Source organism: Petaurus breviceps, unplaced genomic scaffold (assembly GCF_028583685.1).
Source record: "Petaurus breviceps papuanus isolate PSGF00001 unplaced genomic scaffold, PetGlider_PUasm1.0 214, whole genome shotgun sequence".
Classification (NCBI taxonomy): domain Eukaryota; kingdom Metazoa; phylum Chordata; class Mammalia; order Diprotodontia; family Petauridae; genus Petaurus; species Petaurus breviceps.
Genome location: NW_027185863.1, coordinates 2,674,765 through 2,692,468, shown reverse-complemented (window position 1 = coordinate 2,692,468; position 17,704 = coordinate 2,674,765). Strand labels below are relative to the sequence as shown.

The 17,704-nt window shown below is 37.5% G+C and overlaps 1 long non-coding RNA gene across 1 annotated transcript in view; it reads left to right on the top strand.

Moving 5' to 3' along the window:
• The first annotated feature begins 16,332 nt into the window (after nt 1-16,332).
• LOC138165657 (uncharacterized) overlaps nt 16,333-17,704 on the top strand; it is a 37,420-nt gene continuing 36,048 nt past the window's right edge. The window contains exon 1 of the long non-coding RNA XR_011169394.1: nt 16,333-16,574. This is a non-coding gene — a long non-coding RNA (uncharacterized lncRNA). The remainder of the gene's footprint in view (nt 16,575-17,704) is intronic.

The window sequence follows — 17,704 nt, the reverse complement described above, 5'->3', positions numbered from 1 at the left end:
TTCTTTTCTTTTCTTTTCTTTTCTTTTCTTTTCTTTTCTTTTCTTTTTGCCTTTTGGAGGGCAATTGGGGTTAAGTAACTTGCCCAAGGTTACACGGCTAGTTTTTTTTGTGTTAAGTATCTGAGGCCAGAACCAAACTAAGTTCCTCCTGACTCTGGGGCTGGTGCTTTACTCACTGCACCACCTAGCTGCCCCCCAAAACCTTTTCTGCATCTATTGAGATAATAATGTGGTTTTTGCTAGTTTTATTGTTGATATAATCAATTATATTGATGGTTTTCCTCATATTAAATCATCCTTGCATTCCTGGAATAAATCCTACCTGGTCAAAGTGTATTATTCTTGTGATAAGTTGCTGTAGTCTTTTTGCTAATATTTTATTTAAAATTTTTGCATCTATATTCATGAGGGAGATTGGTCTATAATTTTCTTTCTCTGTTTATCTCTTCCTCATTTAGGTATCAGTACCATATTTGTATCATAAAAATAATTTAGTAGGACTCCTTCTTCACTAATTTTCCCAAATAGTTTGTAGAGTATTGGAATCAATTTTTCTTTAAATGTTTGATAGAATTCACTAGCAAATCCATCTAGCCCTGGAGATTTTTTACTAGGGAGTTTGTTGATGGCTTGTTCAATTTCTTTTTCTGAGATGGGGTTATTTAAGTAATTTACTTCCTCTTCAGTTAATCTGGGCAACTTCTATTTTTGTAAATATTCATCCATTTCAAATTTATGTCCATAAAATGGGGCAAAATAATTCCTGATTATTGTTTTAATTTCCTCTTCATTGGAGGTAGATTCACCCTTTTCATTTTTGATACTCATAATTTGGTTTTCTTCTTTCTTTTTTTTTTTATCATATCGACTAAGGGTCTACCAATTTTATTGTTTTTTTCATAAAACCAGCTCTTAGTTTTATTTATTAATTCAGTAGTTTTCTTAATTTCAATTTTATTAATCTCTCCTTTGGTTTTCAGTATTTTTAATTTAGTATTTAATTGAGGATATTCAATTTGTTCTTTTTCCAGCTTTTTCAATTGCATGCCCAATTCATTGACCTCCATTTTCTGTAATTTATTCATGTATGCACTGAGGGATATAAAATTTCCTCTAAGAACTGCCTTTTCTGTATCCCACAAATTTTGGTATGTTGTCTCATTATTGTCATTCTCTTGAATGAAGTTCCTGATTGTTTTTATAATTTCTTGTTTGACCCACTCATTCTTTAGGATTAAATTGTTTTGTTTCCAATTAGTTTTTAGTATGTCTTTCCATGGCCTTTTATTGCATATGATTTTTATTGCATCATGATACAAGAAGGATGCATTTAATATTTCTGCCTTTCTGAACTGAATTGTGAGGTTCTCATTCCCTCGTATATAGTGGATTTTTGAGTATGTGACATGAACCACTGAGAAGAAAGTATATTCCTTTTTATCCCCATTCAGTTTTCTCCAGAGATCTATCATATCTAGCCTCTCTAGAATTCTATTTGCCTCCTTCACTTCTTTCTTGTTTATTTTGAGGTTAGATTTATCAAGTTCAGAGAGGGGGAGATTAAGGTCCCCCACTAGTATAGTTTTGCTATTTATTTCTTCCTCTAATTCCCCTAACTTCTCCTCTAGGAATTTGGATGCTATACCACTTGGTGCATACATGTTAAGTAATGATATTGCTTCATTCTCGATGGTGCCTTTTAGCAGGATATAGTTTCCTTCCTTATCTATTTTAATTAGATCTATTTTTGCTTTTGCTTTGTCTGAGATAAGGATTGCTAGCCATGCTTTTTTTTTACTTTAGCTGAAGCATAATATATTCTACTCCAGCCTTTTACCTTTACCCCGTGGGTATCCCTTTATTTCAAATGTGTTTCTTGTAGACAGCATATTGTAGGATTATGGGTTTTAATCCATTCTGCTATCAGCCTCTGTTTTATGGGAGAATTCATCCCATTCACATTCACAGTAATGATTATTATCTCTCTCTTTCCCTCCATCCTATTCCCTCCCCTGCTTATGTTTTTGTTTCTTCCTTTTCCCTTCCTCTCCTTAAGAGTTTTCCTTTTGACCGTGACCTCCCTCAGTGTTTCCTTCCTGTGACTCCCCCTTCTTTACCTGCCCTCTCCCCTTACTACTATTTCTCTCCCTTCTAGTACCCACCCCCTTTTTGTCTTCCCCTTACCTTCCTACTGCCTATAGGACACAATAGATTTTTATACTTATCAGATTATTTTATTCTCTCTTTGACACCAAACCAATGAGAATAAATTTTGTACAGTGCTCCTCTCCCTCCCTCCTTTCCCTCTATGTAATGAGTTTTTGTGTCTTTTCATGTTAGAATATTAAACTTAACTGATTATGTTGATCACTCTTTGAACCAGAACCAGTGAGAATAATGTTCCAATGATATTCCTCTCCTTCCTTCCCTTCCCTCTACTATAGTATGTTTTTATGCCTCTTCATATGGCATAATTTACCTTTTCCTGTCTCATCCTTTCTTTTTATCCCATTATAGACCCTTTGAACCCCTTAATAAGGTTTATTTTTTTTATCATCAGATTAGTTCATTTATACCCACACACTCTATGTATATCCCTTTTAAAGCTCATGATAATCATATAAATTTCAATATTGACAGTTATCAGATTCTCATATAGGGATGTAAACAGTTTGCTCTTATTGCATCCCAAGTTATGTGCACGTGTGTGTGAGAGTGCACGTGTGCATGTGTGTATGTGTGAGTATGTGTTTTCCTTGTTTACCTTTTTATGTCTTTGTTGAGTCTTGTAATTGGAGATCAAATTTTCCATTGAGCTCTGGCTTTTTCATCAGGAAAGTCTGGAAGTCCCTTATTTCATTAAATGACTGTCTCCTTGTCTGAAAGATTATACTCAGTTTTGCCAGGTAGTTAATCCTTGGTTGCAGTCCTAGCTCTTTTGCCTATGAAATATCAAATTCCAGTCCCTCTGATCTTTTAATGTAGAAGCTGCTAGGTCCTGTGTAATCCTGACTATAGTTCCACGATATCTGAATTGTTTCTTTTTGGCTGCTTGCAATATTTTCTCCTTAATCTTGTAATTCTGGAATTTGACTACAATATTTCTTGGAGTTTTCAATTTGGGATCTCTTTCAGGAGAAGACCAGTAAATTCTTTCAATAACTATTTTACCTTCTGATTCTAGGACTTCAGGACAGTTTTCTTTGACAATCTCTTGGAGGATGTTGTCTAGGCTGCTTTTTTTCATCATGGCTTTCCGGTAGACCAATAATCCTTAAGTTATCTCTCCTGGATCTGTTCTCCAGGTCAGTTGTTTTTCCAGTGAGATATTTTATACTTTCTTCCAATTTTTCAATCTTCATATTTTGTTTGATTGACTCTTGGTGCATCATAGAGCTTTGATTTGACTGATTCTAATTTTTTTTTAAGCACTTGGGGTTAGGTAACTTGCTCAAGATTACACGGCCAGGTGTTTCTGGCTGGGTGCTAATTGTCTGAGCCCGGACTTGATCCCCAGGTCATCCCGACACTGCGGCCGGTGCTCTTTTTTTTTGGGGGGGGGTCTTTTGGAGGGCAACTGGGGTTAAGTAACTTGCCCAATTTTACATGGCTAGTTTTTTTGTGTGGGAGTTAAGTGTCTGAGGCCAGAACTGAACTCTGGGCCTTCTGACTCCTGGCCAGCACTTTACTCACTGCGCCACCTAGCCTCCCCGACTGATTCTAATTTTTAGTGAATTATTTTCTTCAGTTAGTTTTGGAAGTTACTTTTTTAGGGAGGTATTTTCTCCAATTAGTTCACAAATTTTACTTTTTAAGGATTTGTTTTCTTCAGTGAGACTTTTTTCCAATTTGGTCACTGTAGATTTAAATTTATCTTTTACCTCCCTAATTTGGCTTTTAAAATCTTTCTTGAGCTCCTCCAAGAATGCTTTTTGGGCTTAAGACCAGTTCATATTTCTGTCTGTGGTCTCAGGTGTGGACACAGAGTTCATGGTGTCTCCTGAAAGTGATTCTTCTCATTCAGAATAATAGGATTCTATTGCTTTTGATGTTGCCTTTGGAAGTTGCCCATTGTAATTGCCTATTTCCTGTCCTTTAAAGTGTATTTTTGCTCCTGGGGTATAAATGGCTCTGACCCAGGCTTCTCAGACTGGGAGCTAGGTGCCTGGTTGTTGGCTTTGTGTGCTGTAGCCTCTGGGTGTCTAGATTGAGGCCAAGGCCAGGACTCTCAGTGTTTCCCCTGAGTTACCCTGAGGCTCACAGAGTAATCTGTGGGGGCAGGCTGATCTGGCTGCTTCATATTTCTGCCTCTATGCCCCTGGGCTACAGTTTAGGCAGGCTTTTGCTAGTCAGGTGAGGTGGGGCTTGTTGGGGCCCTTCCTGCTCTTCTCTTAAGACTCCTTACTGCCTCAGTTACACACTTTCTCTGTGACTCCTAAGCCTGAGGCTATTTCTGCTATTTTAGGATTTTACTCTGGGTGGAACATTTATCTCTGGGTTTTCTTGGTCAGGGAAGGGGAATCAGAGCAGCCAGAATTTACTTTGCCATTCTGGCCCCTGGAAAATCAGGCAGGTGATTTTTGAACTTCCAGGCTGGGGTCTGATAGCCCCAGGAGAAGCTGCTATCTCTACTGCAGGCCTTGAACTTACCCAGCTCTGGATCTTCCTGTCCTGTGGTGAGACTTTGGTGAGATGGCTGTGAATTGCCCTTGGGATAGGTGAGTCTGCTGGCTGGGGCTCCTTCTCACTCTGCTGTAGTCCACTCTCTAGTCTGTATTGGTGCAGCCCCCTTATGTTCCCCCTGCCCCAACCCACCTGGCCACTTTCCTGGGCTGGATTTTGCCATGCTCAATATCCCAGTGGATTCTGACACTCCAAAATCCATTCAGATTCACTTTTTAAAGTTTAGTGACAGGATTCACGGAGGGGCTTAGAAAAGTTACTGCTTCCATTCCACCATCTTGGCTCCACCCCTGGAGGAATTCTTTACTGGAATGCCCCAAGGAGCTTTCCTTGGCTCTATTCTACTCACATTTCCAACAATAACTTAGATGAGAAGAGGTGCTTTGCCAAATTTATACTGAATGACAGAGTCAAAATAAAATAAAGATCTTGACAAACTGTAATGCTGGGTTAAAGTTCTCTAGGTAGAATCTAGTTGAGATAATTGTAAAAGTCTTGCACCAAAGTTCAGGAAATCACATAAATCACACAAACATGAGATGGTAGCTAGGTTGCACAATGGTTAGAGCACCAGACCTGGAATCAAGAAGACCTGAGTTCAAATCTGGCCTCAGACACTCCCTAGCTGTGTGACCCTGAGCTTAATGCTTAATCTCATTTTCCTCAGTTCTTCATATATAAAATGAACTAGAGAAGGGAAGAGCAAACCACTCCAGTGTCTTTGCCAAAAAAACCTCAACTGGAGTCATGAAGAGTTGGACACGACTGAAAAATGACTGAATGACAGCAACAACAAGCATGAGATAAGAGCATGCAGCTAGAAATAGAAAGTCATTTAAGGAGAAAGGACCGAGGGTTACTAGTTGCTAGCGTGATCAGAGTGTTCCCAGGGTGATACAGAAGGTAAACCATGGTCTTGGAATGTGTTCCTAGAAGCACAGTGTCCAGAGCAAGGGGATAATAATCACATTGCTGTATATACTGGGCAGATGACAACCCATCATATGGAATACTGTAACTATGTCTTGCCCCCACATTTGAGAAGATTCTAAGGTGTTCCTAATATCATAATTATCTTCTGACACCTCCTTACCTTTATTATATATGGAAGAGATGCATACTGGCACACATCTTTCTCCCCCTCATCTCCATCCAGAACACTAAGTCTTGGAAAAAGACAGCACTGGACTGTGTGACTCAATTAAGGATGCTCTTTTTCATTGCTGTTTTCTCAATTCAAAACTGAAACCATTCCAAGAAGAGAAGCCCTACCCATTAGGGGTCCTCAAATCTAGAATCAATTTAGGAATGCAGAAGGTATGCTTTTTACTATAATTCTAGCAATAGGGAAAGTAAATACCTATGAACTGACTAAATTAGTAGTAGCGAGAAAGATATTTGCTCTCTTGTAGCCAGCTGAATGATCACATCACCTTGGTAGACCCTTCCCTGAGACCACATGCCATATCTCTCTCAGCCCCCTGGAGCACTAGAAAAGGTCCCAATTTACAATCAGATTACATTTTGAGGGACGGCATTACATAGTGGTTAGATGCTGGACTTGGAGTCATTTAGAACATAGATTGAGAGTTGGAAAGGACCTCAGAGGCCATCTGGCCCAAGTCCTTATTTTGCAGATGAGGAAACTGAGAACCAACAAGACATATGCAGATTAATGTAGGGAACTAAGAGTGTTTAGCCTTGAAAAGAGAAAAAAAGGGAATATTTGCATGTTTTGTCATATGGAAAAAGGATGGAGATAGGCAACATTCATATCATTACTCTTTAAGGTTTGCAAAGTGCTGGAATATATTGATAATTAAAAAATATATACTTAAAAGAGAGGTTAGTCTTATTCTACTTGATTCTAGTGGGCAGAATGAGAAATAATGGGTGAAAGCTACAGGGAGACAGATTTTAGCTCAACATGATGAAAAAGTTATTAATGATTAAGTGCTATCCCAAAAGGTTAAAAGATTTCTTAGAGATCTTTGCATGGGAATGTTAAAAGATTTCTTAGAGGTCTTCACAAGTGAATGGGATTCATGACCTGGATAAGGGTTCGACTAAATGACCTCTAGTGTTTCTTCCACCCTAAGGTTCTGTGATTCTCTTTTATGATTCTATGATCTGATAGCTAATTTATTTAGCATTGGTATTTTAATTTTTTTCTTCTTTCATGTGTTTATATATACATGATTCTGAGAGTAAGCTACAGGCATTCTATGGATATAGTGAGATAACCTCAACATGTGTTAAGTACCCTATAAAGAGAGAAAAATCCTAGTCATCCAACTGCATGAACATTTTTTGAATTTCTAAGGGTTTGAATGTCTTAAAAAGACTGCAGTACTATATTTTTAGGGCTTTAAGAAAGATGCCTATAATTCACACCAACTCACCTTCAAAGTTCAAGAATATTGAACTTCTACAAAATATGAATATGAATAGTACAAGATGGCAGTATACCAGATATTACAATATGCCATATATGATACTATACAAGATATTATACCATGGTCTAAAAAATATTGTAGCTTATATTTTACAAAATAAAGAAAAATTACAAGGTTTCCCAGAATCCTATGAGGAGTATTTTAGCTGTCAAATTAAAAAAAAAACCCACAACAGAATAAAACTGATGAGCTTTAAAATATCCATGAATCAGAATACTTGATGATGCTTAAAAGAGAGAATATTGGCTCTGAATTTGACATTAATGAAATACTAGCAATTTGTCTTAGATAATCCGTATGTTAAGTCAACCAGATAGAAAAATGGATAGATAGATAGATAGATAGACAGACAAACAATATATGTATGTATATATGAATTTTATATATACACATGTTTGTATGTATTATTGTGTCACAGTTCTACTTCACTTTTGCTTATAACTTTATTTTATTTTAGTCAGATGTCTATTAAAAGCACTACATTGGCATTGCTAGAAATCATGAATACCTAAAAATTTATTAGAATATGCTTCTTTTAAAATTGCAAAATAGGGAGTGGAGTCAAGATGGCAGAGTAAAAGCAGGGACTTGCCTGAGCTCACCCCCAAACTCCTCTAAATGCTGGTAAAAAATGACTCTAAACAAATTCTAGAGCTGCAGAACCCACAAAATGACAGAGTGAAACATATCTCCAGACAAACAGCCTGGAAGATCAACAGGAAGGTTATATTGAACTGGGCTGGGAATAGAACATAGTCTGGCATGAGCTGCTCCAGTCCCAAGGAGGCCAAAGAGGACTAAATAGCTGGCAGCTATGGTGATTTCCAGATTTCTCAACCCACAAACACAGGAGACAGTGTGGAAAGACAGCAGGGGAACTCTGTGGAACCTAGGTGAAAGAGGAATGTGTGATCTGTCCCTAGCCCCAGGGCAGCAAAGGTGGCTGCTGTGGCAGCAGAGGAAGTAACAGCAATGGTGGCTGTTTCTGGTGCTCTAGGCCCACAGACGATTGGGGATCCAGTGGTTGATACAAAACCTCAGAAGCCTGGGACAGTACACCCACACCCACTCCTACCCCCACCCTCAACCCCACACCCACTGGAAATAGAGTCCTGCCTTGACAGGGAGTTAGAAAATCAAGTATTTGGGAAGATGAATAAACAATATAAAAAGGTCGCACTATAGAATCATACTTTGGTGATCAGGAAGAACAAAACATACAACCAGAAGAAGACAACAAAGTCAAAGCTCCTACATCCAAAGCCTTCAAGAAAAATATGAATTTGTCACAGGCCATGGAGGAGCTCAAAAAGGATTTTTAAAATCAAGTAAGAGAAGTAGAGGAAAAATTGGGAAGAGAAATGAGGGTGATGCAAGAAAATCATGAAAAATGAGTCAATAGTCTGCTAAAGGAGACCCCCCCAAAATACTGAAGAAAATAACACCTTAAAAATAGAATAATCCAAATGGAAAAAGAGGTTCCAAAAGCCAATGAGGAGAAGAATGCCTTAAAAAGAAGAATTGGCCAAATGGAAAAGGAAGTTCGAAAGCTCACTGAAGAAAATAATTCCTTCAAAATAAGAATGGAACAAATGGAAGCTAATGACTTTATGAGAAATCAAGAAATTATAAAACAGAACCAAAAGAATGAAAAAAATAGAAGACAATGTGAAATATTTCATTGGAAAAACCACTGACCTGGAAAATAGATCCAGGAAAGATAATTTAAAAATTATTGGACTACCTGAAAGCCATGATCAAAATAAGAACCTAGACATCATCTTTCAAGAAATTATCAAGGAAAACTGCCCTGATATTCTAGAACCAGAGGACAAAATAGAAATGGAAAGAATCCACCAATCACCTCTTCAAAGAGATCCCAAAAGGAAAACTCCTAAGAATATTGTAGCCAAATTCCAGAGTTCCCAGATCAAGGAGAAAATATTGTGAGCAGCCAGAAAGAAATAATTCAAGTATTGTGGAAATACAGTCAGGATAACACAAGACCTAGCAGCTTCTACATTAAGGGATTTAAGGGCTTGGAATATGATATTCCAGAGGTCAGAGGAACTAGGATTAAAACCAAGAATCACCTATCCAGCAAAACTGAGTATAATACTTCAGGGGAAAAAATGGATATTCAATAAAATAGGGGACTTTCAAGCATTCTTGCTGAAAAGACCAGAGCTGAATAGAAAACTTGATTTTCAGATACAAGAATCAAGAGAAACATAAAAAGGTGAACAAGAAAGAAATCTTAAGGGACTTATTAAAGTTGAACTGTTTACATTCCTACATGGAAAGATAATGTTTGTAACTCGTGAGACCTTTCTCAGTATTAGAGTAGTTGGAGGAAATAGTTAGATAGCTAGCTAGCTAGATGGCACAGGGTGAGTTGAATATAAAGTTGAATATATAAAAAATAAAATTAAGGGGTGAGAAAGAAATATGTTGGGAGAAAGAGAAAGGGATAGATAGAGTGGGGTAAATTATCTCACATAAAAAAGGCAAGAAAAAGGTTTCACAATTGAGGGAAAGAGGGGGGAGGTGAGAGGGAATGAATTAACCTTACTCTCATTGGATTTGGCTTAAGGAGGAAATAACATACACACTCAATTGGGTATCTTACCCTACAAGAAAGTAAGGGAGGAAGGAGATGGGGGAGGGGATAGTCAGAAGCAAACACTTTTTTGAAAAGGGACAGGGTTCAGGTTTAAAGGAAAAAGAAGAATAAGTGGGGGGTGGGATAGGATAGAGGGAAATAGAGTTAGACTTTCACAACATGACTATTATGTACATGTTTTGCATAACTACACATGTATAACCTATATTGAATTGCTTGCTTTCTTAATGAGGGTGGGTGGCAAGGGAAGAAGGGAGAGAATTTGTAATTCAAAGTTTTAAAAACAAATGTAAAAAATTGTTTTTACATGAAACTGGGAAATAAGATAAACAGGCAATGGGGTAGAGAAATCTATCTTTCTTGCCCTACAAGAAAATAAGGGGGAAGGGAATAAGAGGGGGAGACATGATAGAAGGGAGGGGCACACTCAGGGAAGAAGCCATCAGAATTCATGCCCTCTTGGGGTGGGGTGGGGAAGGGAGAGATGGGGAGAAAAATCGGAACTCAAAATCTCATGGAAATGAATGTTGAAATCTAAAAATGAATTATATAATTATATAATATACATTATAAAATAAATAGTTGTAAGGAGAATTAGACAATATTTAATTTATCAGAATAGAAGAAGGAATATTTTGATAACCTCAGAACCACATGAATAAATAATCTGCAACAAATTAGGTAAAGATTTTCAGCATGTGGACATCTCCTACAAGCTTAGAGAATTTAAATCGTGAGTATTATGTCAAAAATATTCTCTTTCAGAAGTCATAATTAATTTTGGGATATTTAACCTGACTGAAACCAGAGGAATTGACCTATAATTAAAAAGCAGATATATTAAGTTAATATTTATTTGTGTATCTTTTGAGCAGGCTGGATAAAGTCACGTAACTTTCTTGTTAATTATGCATGTTGATTTATGAATTGACATGTATTAACTACTACATAGCAATCTTTTTATTCTTGTCTGATTAACTCTCCATCATGCTTCTTACAGTGGGTGTTCCTTCTTCTTCAACTATCCTACACTTTTGTTGTTCAGTCATTTTTCATTCATGTCCGACTCTCCATGACCCCATTTTGGTCTTGGCAAAAATACTGGAGTGGTTTGCCATTCCCTTCTCCAGTTAATTTTACAGATGAGAAACTGAGGCAAACAAAGGTTAAGTGACTTGCCCAGGGTCATACAGCTAATACATGTCTAGGTTAAGATTTGAGCTCAGGAAGAGGAGTCTTCCTGACTCCAGGCGTAAAACTCTATCCTTTACACTACCCACCTGCCCCAGAACTACTCCCACATCTAAGATATTACTAGAAAAATAAAGGTGATTTTCCATAAGCGTTACCCTTTTCCATACCTCAGAGTCCTTACATCATTCTAACCTTTCCTCCTTTACTATAGTCTCTGAGAATGAGATTGCTCTTCTTGTCAAGGTCAACCCCTTTACTTGTATCCATTTCTTCATCAACCTCACTCCTAGTACCGTGTTTCCCCTGATAATAAGACACTGTCTTATTAATTTTTTGGACAGAAAAACACCAGAGGGCTTATTTTCAGGGGAGGGCTTATTTTAATGAACATTGACAGCAATTTTAAAAAACAGGTAAATGTGAACAAAAAAATGTACCTTTATTCAATAATGATCATGTCATCTTCTTCAACAACATCGTCATAAGTGTCCATACCCTGAATTCCATCCTGGATGTCTTGCGCCTCCATTTCCTTCAGAAGAAGTGGACCCAATCTGTCATGTCCAGCAATATAGCTCTCTTTAAATGAATATGTCTTGTCCAGGTAACCTGCTCGTAGTGCCTTGGTGACACAGCTGTCAGTAATTTTATCCCATGACTTCTTCACCCAAGTCACGACTTCTTGCAGACAGGGCTTCACAAAGTTTCCATGCTGATTTCTTTCCATTCTATTTTCAATGTAGTCATTGACTTCCATGCGCAAATGGTCCTTGAATGGCTTGTTTATTGCAATATCAAGGGTCTGGAGATAGGCAGTCATTCCTACAGGAATCATTACTTGATCTATTCTTCTCTCTGCAAGGAAGTTCTTCATTTCTTTAGCGTGGTGAGTGCTGGCTGAATCCCAGACTATCAGACCTCTTTGGTTACCTTGCATAACAAGTGGCAGCATTAAATCAACCCACTTTCTTATACTCAACAGTATAGCTCTTCGTTTTTGTACTCATGTCTGGGGGTCAAAACAGACAGAATAATAAAATTATGACCCTCAGTCCTTCTTTTCACTCCATCATGCCCCCTGAGTTCTTCTTTTTTCCTCCATCATGCCCTTTTTATCCTCCATCATGCCCCCTCACTCCCGGTTACATACTGGGTTTTTATGTTGTTCTGCCTCAGCTCTCCTCCGCGGCACTGCTCTCAATGGCGCCAGCAAGCAAATCACTGGGGAAGAACAGGATGACGCGCTCACTGCTGCAGCTCTGATTGGATGCAGCTCGGAGCGCGGCGTGCATTTCACCGGGGGAGGGGGACGGTGCATACAGAGGGTACCGTAATGTAGCGTGTAGCACAGGGGATCACCTTCACTACAGTAGCAATCTCAATAGGGCTTATTTTCGGGGGAGGGCTTATTTTAGAGGAATCTTACACAGTAAGGGGAGGGCTTATTTTCGGGATAGGTCTTATTATCGGGGAAACATGGTAACAATTGAATTAATGTTATTTTGGCATCTGTAGGGGGTAAACTAAATGGGGGAATTTATCGAATTGTCTTGTCCTTTCTTCGCTATTATTTAGCAACAACTTTTTAAAAGAGTGATTATATGGTAAACTTGCCATTTTATCTGAGAGGGAAAGTGACCAGGTACAGAGCTTTTGGATATGAATTAGGTTTACTAAAGGACATTGCTTATTGGTAGCAGAGCTCTCGGGAAGGCTAGACATGGGTGTGCTGAGGTTCCTTGGGTCTATATCTTGAATTAGGTTCTGTTAGCTATCGAGTCAGATCAGTTTACATAGGTACAACTCTTCAGATGGTTAGTGTGTTATAACACTACCAAGATGACTATGGGGCTGGAAGCATTGCAGATGGAGTCATAGTGCCAAACATGGTGCACTTGCTTTCAGAAAAGTTTCTTTCTCTCCTATGTCAGTGATGATTCATTTTTCTGGTTCCTAGGGTTATTAAGACAATGATTTGCTCATTTTTCTTTGTTCCAGTCAAAACCTCAGTTGTCCACCATCCCAGGAATTAGAGTTCCACAAAACCAAAACAAAATAAAACAAACAAAAACTTCATTTGGACTAACATAAACATTACCTATAAAATCATCAGTTTTGGAGACAGAGAAAACCCTTAGTATTTTAGGAATATAAAGCAAAATAGAGGAAAACAATAAATTGCATAGGTAAGAAGGGGAAAAAACATTTAGCATGGATTTGGGGATCTTAAGAGATGTCTCTTTAATCCCTAAATAACTTGATCACTGCCAAGAAAAATGGGTTTGAATCTTGTTCTTTGGTGAAAAAATAATAGGACCTTTGCTCAAGGAGTTTGTAGCTTTCCTTTTTTATATTTTCTAACAGGCAATGTCAGTTAATTAATAAAGAGGTGGTGACATCTATGTTTATACAATCCTAAATAACAAATTTTATTTATGCTATTAAAAGGGGTATATCATCCACCGACTGGAAATGCATTGTAGTAGTCACAATTTAGCTGGACTAGTTAATTATGTTTCTCCTTCCTACTGGGGGGAAGGGGAGTGCATTATAGCCTCCATAGAAAACTCTCTTTAAATCCTTTAGGTTCAGTCATCTCTATGTGTATGACTCCAACATCTATATACTCAAAAATATTCAAATAGATCTACGATCTCATCTATGTGATATGATCCTTCTAACAGTGCAAATCATAACCCATCCATTCATCTGGAGTCCATGTTATTCTCATCCATATCTTTGCATAAGTTTTGCCATAAATGGTACACCATGGTGAGGAATCTTCTTCACTTTCTTCTGACATTATGAAAATACCAGTGGAACACACAATCTATTTGTTGGTTATCTTTCATTCCTATCATGTGACAACCACATATTCTTCTCTTAGATTTTTTTGGATGACATTCTTTACTTTTCACGATCTTTAATTTGCTATATTTAACATGCTACACACACACCCTCCCTTCCTACCACCTTCTCTCCCCCCATTGGGCTTTGCATTGTCCTTTGAATAATACTAATTTTAAATTCTTCAGAGATTACAGTATTTCCTGATTCATGGTCACACAACAACACCAGTAGAATACCGGTATAAAAAAGATAGACCTTTATTTTGGAGGGAAGTTTGAGATGATTAATTTACAATTTCCAAAAGACAATCCAATATAATTTTGGCCCAAGACATTGTTTATTTGTAGTGCCTGTCCAAAGTATATATACTTATTTATGAGCTATCAATCAACAAGAATTTATTAAACACCTGCTATGTATCAGGCACTATGCTAGGCACTGGGGATATAAATACAAGGGATTACTGTGGCCAGCACAGTTGGATGGCTAGCCAGCGGTGAGAATAATGAGACGGGGGTGTAATCAATAGTCTGTTTATTACAGGACCATTTCATACAGAGCCAAAGATGCAAGGAGCTCACAGAGTTTTTATGCCCCCCGCCCAGGAGAATGTAGAGACCCCAAAAGAATGCAGACAATTAGAAAGATCCTACATCAAAGGAATGCAGATAATGTAGAAGGAGCCTCCCTTAATCCTGTTCACTATTTACCCTTGCTTAAGGTTAGTTACTTATCAGGTTATTATTCTGGGACCATATCTGGAGGCATAAACAAAAAAGATTACCTGCCTTCTTGCTATCTTCCCGGTAACCTTTGCAAATAACTGTATAGGACAGGGGAATATACCTAGCTAGGTCTAGGGACCCCAAAATGTTCCCTTCATAATACATCCTCTTGCTTGTCTGACCTGTAGCCTTTCAGATAATAATATAGGGAAGGGGAATATTTCATTAGCAAGGCCGAGAAACTTCTGAAAGTTCGCTACAAGGGATGAAACAGTTCTTAGCTGCAATGAGTTTATGTTCTAATGAGTGAGACAAATCTATGTAAAATACATATAACAAAAATATAAATTTAATAAATACATACAAGTATATATGTATGTATACATATACACAGATATAGGTATATACACATAGTAAACACACACAAAGTAGTTAAATACAAAGTAGTCTGGGTTACTAGTGGAAATGAAGATAGACTTCATGCAGAAGATAATGCTTGGATTTCATCTTATCAGAAGAGAGGGACTCTGATGCATAATTAAGGAGATGACTAGTGCAAAGGGACAGAGAGGAGAGATGGAATGTTGTGAATGAGGAACAGGTACAAGGTCAGTTTGACTGAATCAAGAGTGTAGAAGGGAGAGAATGTCCTTTGAGGCTAGAAAGATAATAGTAGATTATATAGAGTTTAAAAAGTTAAACAGAGGATTTTATATTTTATGCAGGAAGCAATTCAGTTGGTTAAGTTAGGTGGTCACATGGTCAAATCTACTATTAAGAAAAATTATTTAGGGGCGGCTAGGTAGTGCAGTGAATAGAGCACCAACCCTGGAGTCAGGAGGACCTGAGTTCAAATGCAGCCTTAGACACTTAACACAAAACTAGCTGTGTGACCTTGGGCAAGTCACTTAATCCCAATTGCCCTACCTTCCCCCCTCCAAAAAGCCAAAAAAAAAGAGCAAAAAAAAGGGAAAATTATTTGGCATCAGTGTGTAGCATGGACTGGAGTGGTGAGATATGAGGCAGGGATACCAATTGTTGTGTACCAAAGGCTGTTGTGATTATCTAAGTGAGAGATGATGAGATGATGAGAGAGATGAGGGTCTGAACGAAGGACATAGTAGGATGGAGAGGAGATGTAATGGGCAAGACTTTGTAACTGAAGAATCAGGATTAATGCCAAGTTTATGAAGTCTAGAAGGATGGCAGAATCTTGTCTAGATACAGGGAAAGATGAAAGAGGGGAGGGTTTAGAGATAAAGAAAATGAATTCAGTTTTGAGATATATTGAGTTTAAAAAGGTCTTTGGGACATATAGTTTGAAATATCCACAAGGTAATTAGTGATGTGGAAAGAACAAGAAAGAGGCTTGTATAAAAAAAATTGTAAACTGTTAAAAATTTATTTTTAAGAAGTGTATATATGCACATATATGCGTGTGTATACATACTATATATGTACTTTGTGTCTCCTTTTTTTTGTTTTGTGAATTAAAAAAATATTTATTGGTGGTCTTTTTTTTTAAATGTATTTATCAGTACCCACTGGCCTACAATCACACCCCTACCCCATCCCCTCCAAGCCCTCCATTATCACAAATATATATGAAAGCAAAACAAACTGAAACATTGGCCAAGTCTAACAGTACCTATCTCAAAGTTAATCTAGAGTCCATCCTCTCCCTGCCAAAAGGTGGGAGGCATGTTTCAACACTATTATTGCTGCTTTGATCAGAGTTCTGTGTTGGAACAAAAAGGATCTCTGTCCAAAAAGGATTAGGTCCAGAACTTTGGCTTCATTATGTAGTGCTTTAAATAGCTGAGTTACCAGTCACACAGTCACAAACCTAATTTGAGTTAGCAGAACACAGTCAACATGCTGGGATTAATGCAGTAGTGCCTATGCTTTATATGCAGGGTTGGTTTCTTCAGCCTCCCAACACCCTCTCCCTACCTTGTAGGATTCTTATAACGTTCACACAAGGACTTCTCAGTACATTATTCTCCTCTGAAGAAAAGGTTCTTCAATCTGTCTACTTCAGAGGTAAGTGGTTTCTTGTGCAGATGTAATGGCAATTTTGCTTCCAAGAATTGCCTATAGGGACTGTATGCAAGCTCTACACAGTTCTTCAGTAACTGTGAACACACAGTAAATATTAACCAAGAATGACCCACATATTGTAATCAGTTACTCCCACCCATGTTCTCTCCGAGTAGATCACTGCCACAACTAAGTATTTGAAGATAGTGAGTTGTTCTTGGACCCCAAAACACAGTGAGTGAACTTTTCTAGAAAAGGAGTCCCAAGTGTATTGAATTATGCGTGATTTAATTTTGTGTGTATACAAATGAAGGTGTAGTGCCAAACAATGCAGAAAAATTAGTATGACAAACACACGTTCCTGAACTGTGTGTTTATTCAGATGTTTATTTTGAAATATTTTCAGAATTTCAACAAATACATCACCTGGAAAGAATACATTTCCTCTCATTATATTCATTCTTGCCCAGATGGAAAAGCATGCATGTTTTTGTAATTCTTAGAATTGGGTGCTGCCCATGCAGACGCATGAATGTGTGTGTGTGTGTGTGTATTTTCGAGACATGTCACAACTTTCTTTATGTCTGAATACTGAGAAACAGAATCAAGCTCTTCTGTGTCTTTAAGGGAAGAAAGAAAAAATGACCAAGAAGCTCTGATATTTTACATAACTGTATCACTTAATGTTGCATATATTTAAGTTGTAGTTGTAAACAAGTATTTAGACAGGTAGCTAATATATAATTACTAACATAGTTTTAAAACTAGTAATATAATTTAATGTGATTAAAACTTAGTCTTTTCAATTTAAATCTTGTTACCTTTTAGAACATCTACTACTTTGTCTCTAGAGAAACAGAAGAATTCTGCAAATTTTTTAAACAGAATATAAGTCCATCCTTTCCTACTCTTACTTCAACAAAGCAACAACCAATATTGATTTCAGAAGAGAGTCTTCAGAATGCATTGCCAATTAGGCTGTTTGTTATTTAATTCTCTTTGCTATCAGTATTTCTAGCAATGGAAGGAACTTTCTTAATAGATCCAAAATTTGGATGGAATGCATTCAGTACTACAGATTTTTATATCGTTTGGTCATCTATTTTTATTTCAAGTAGATTTCCATTCTTCCT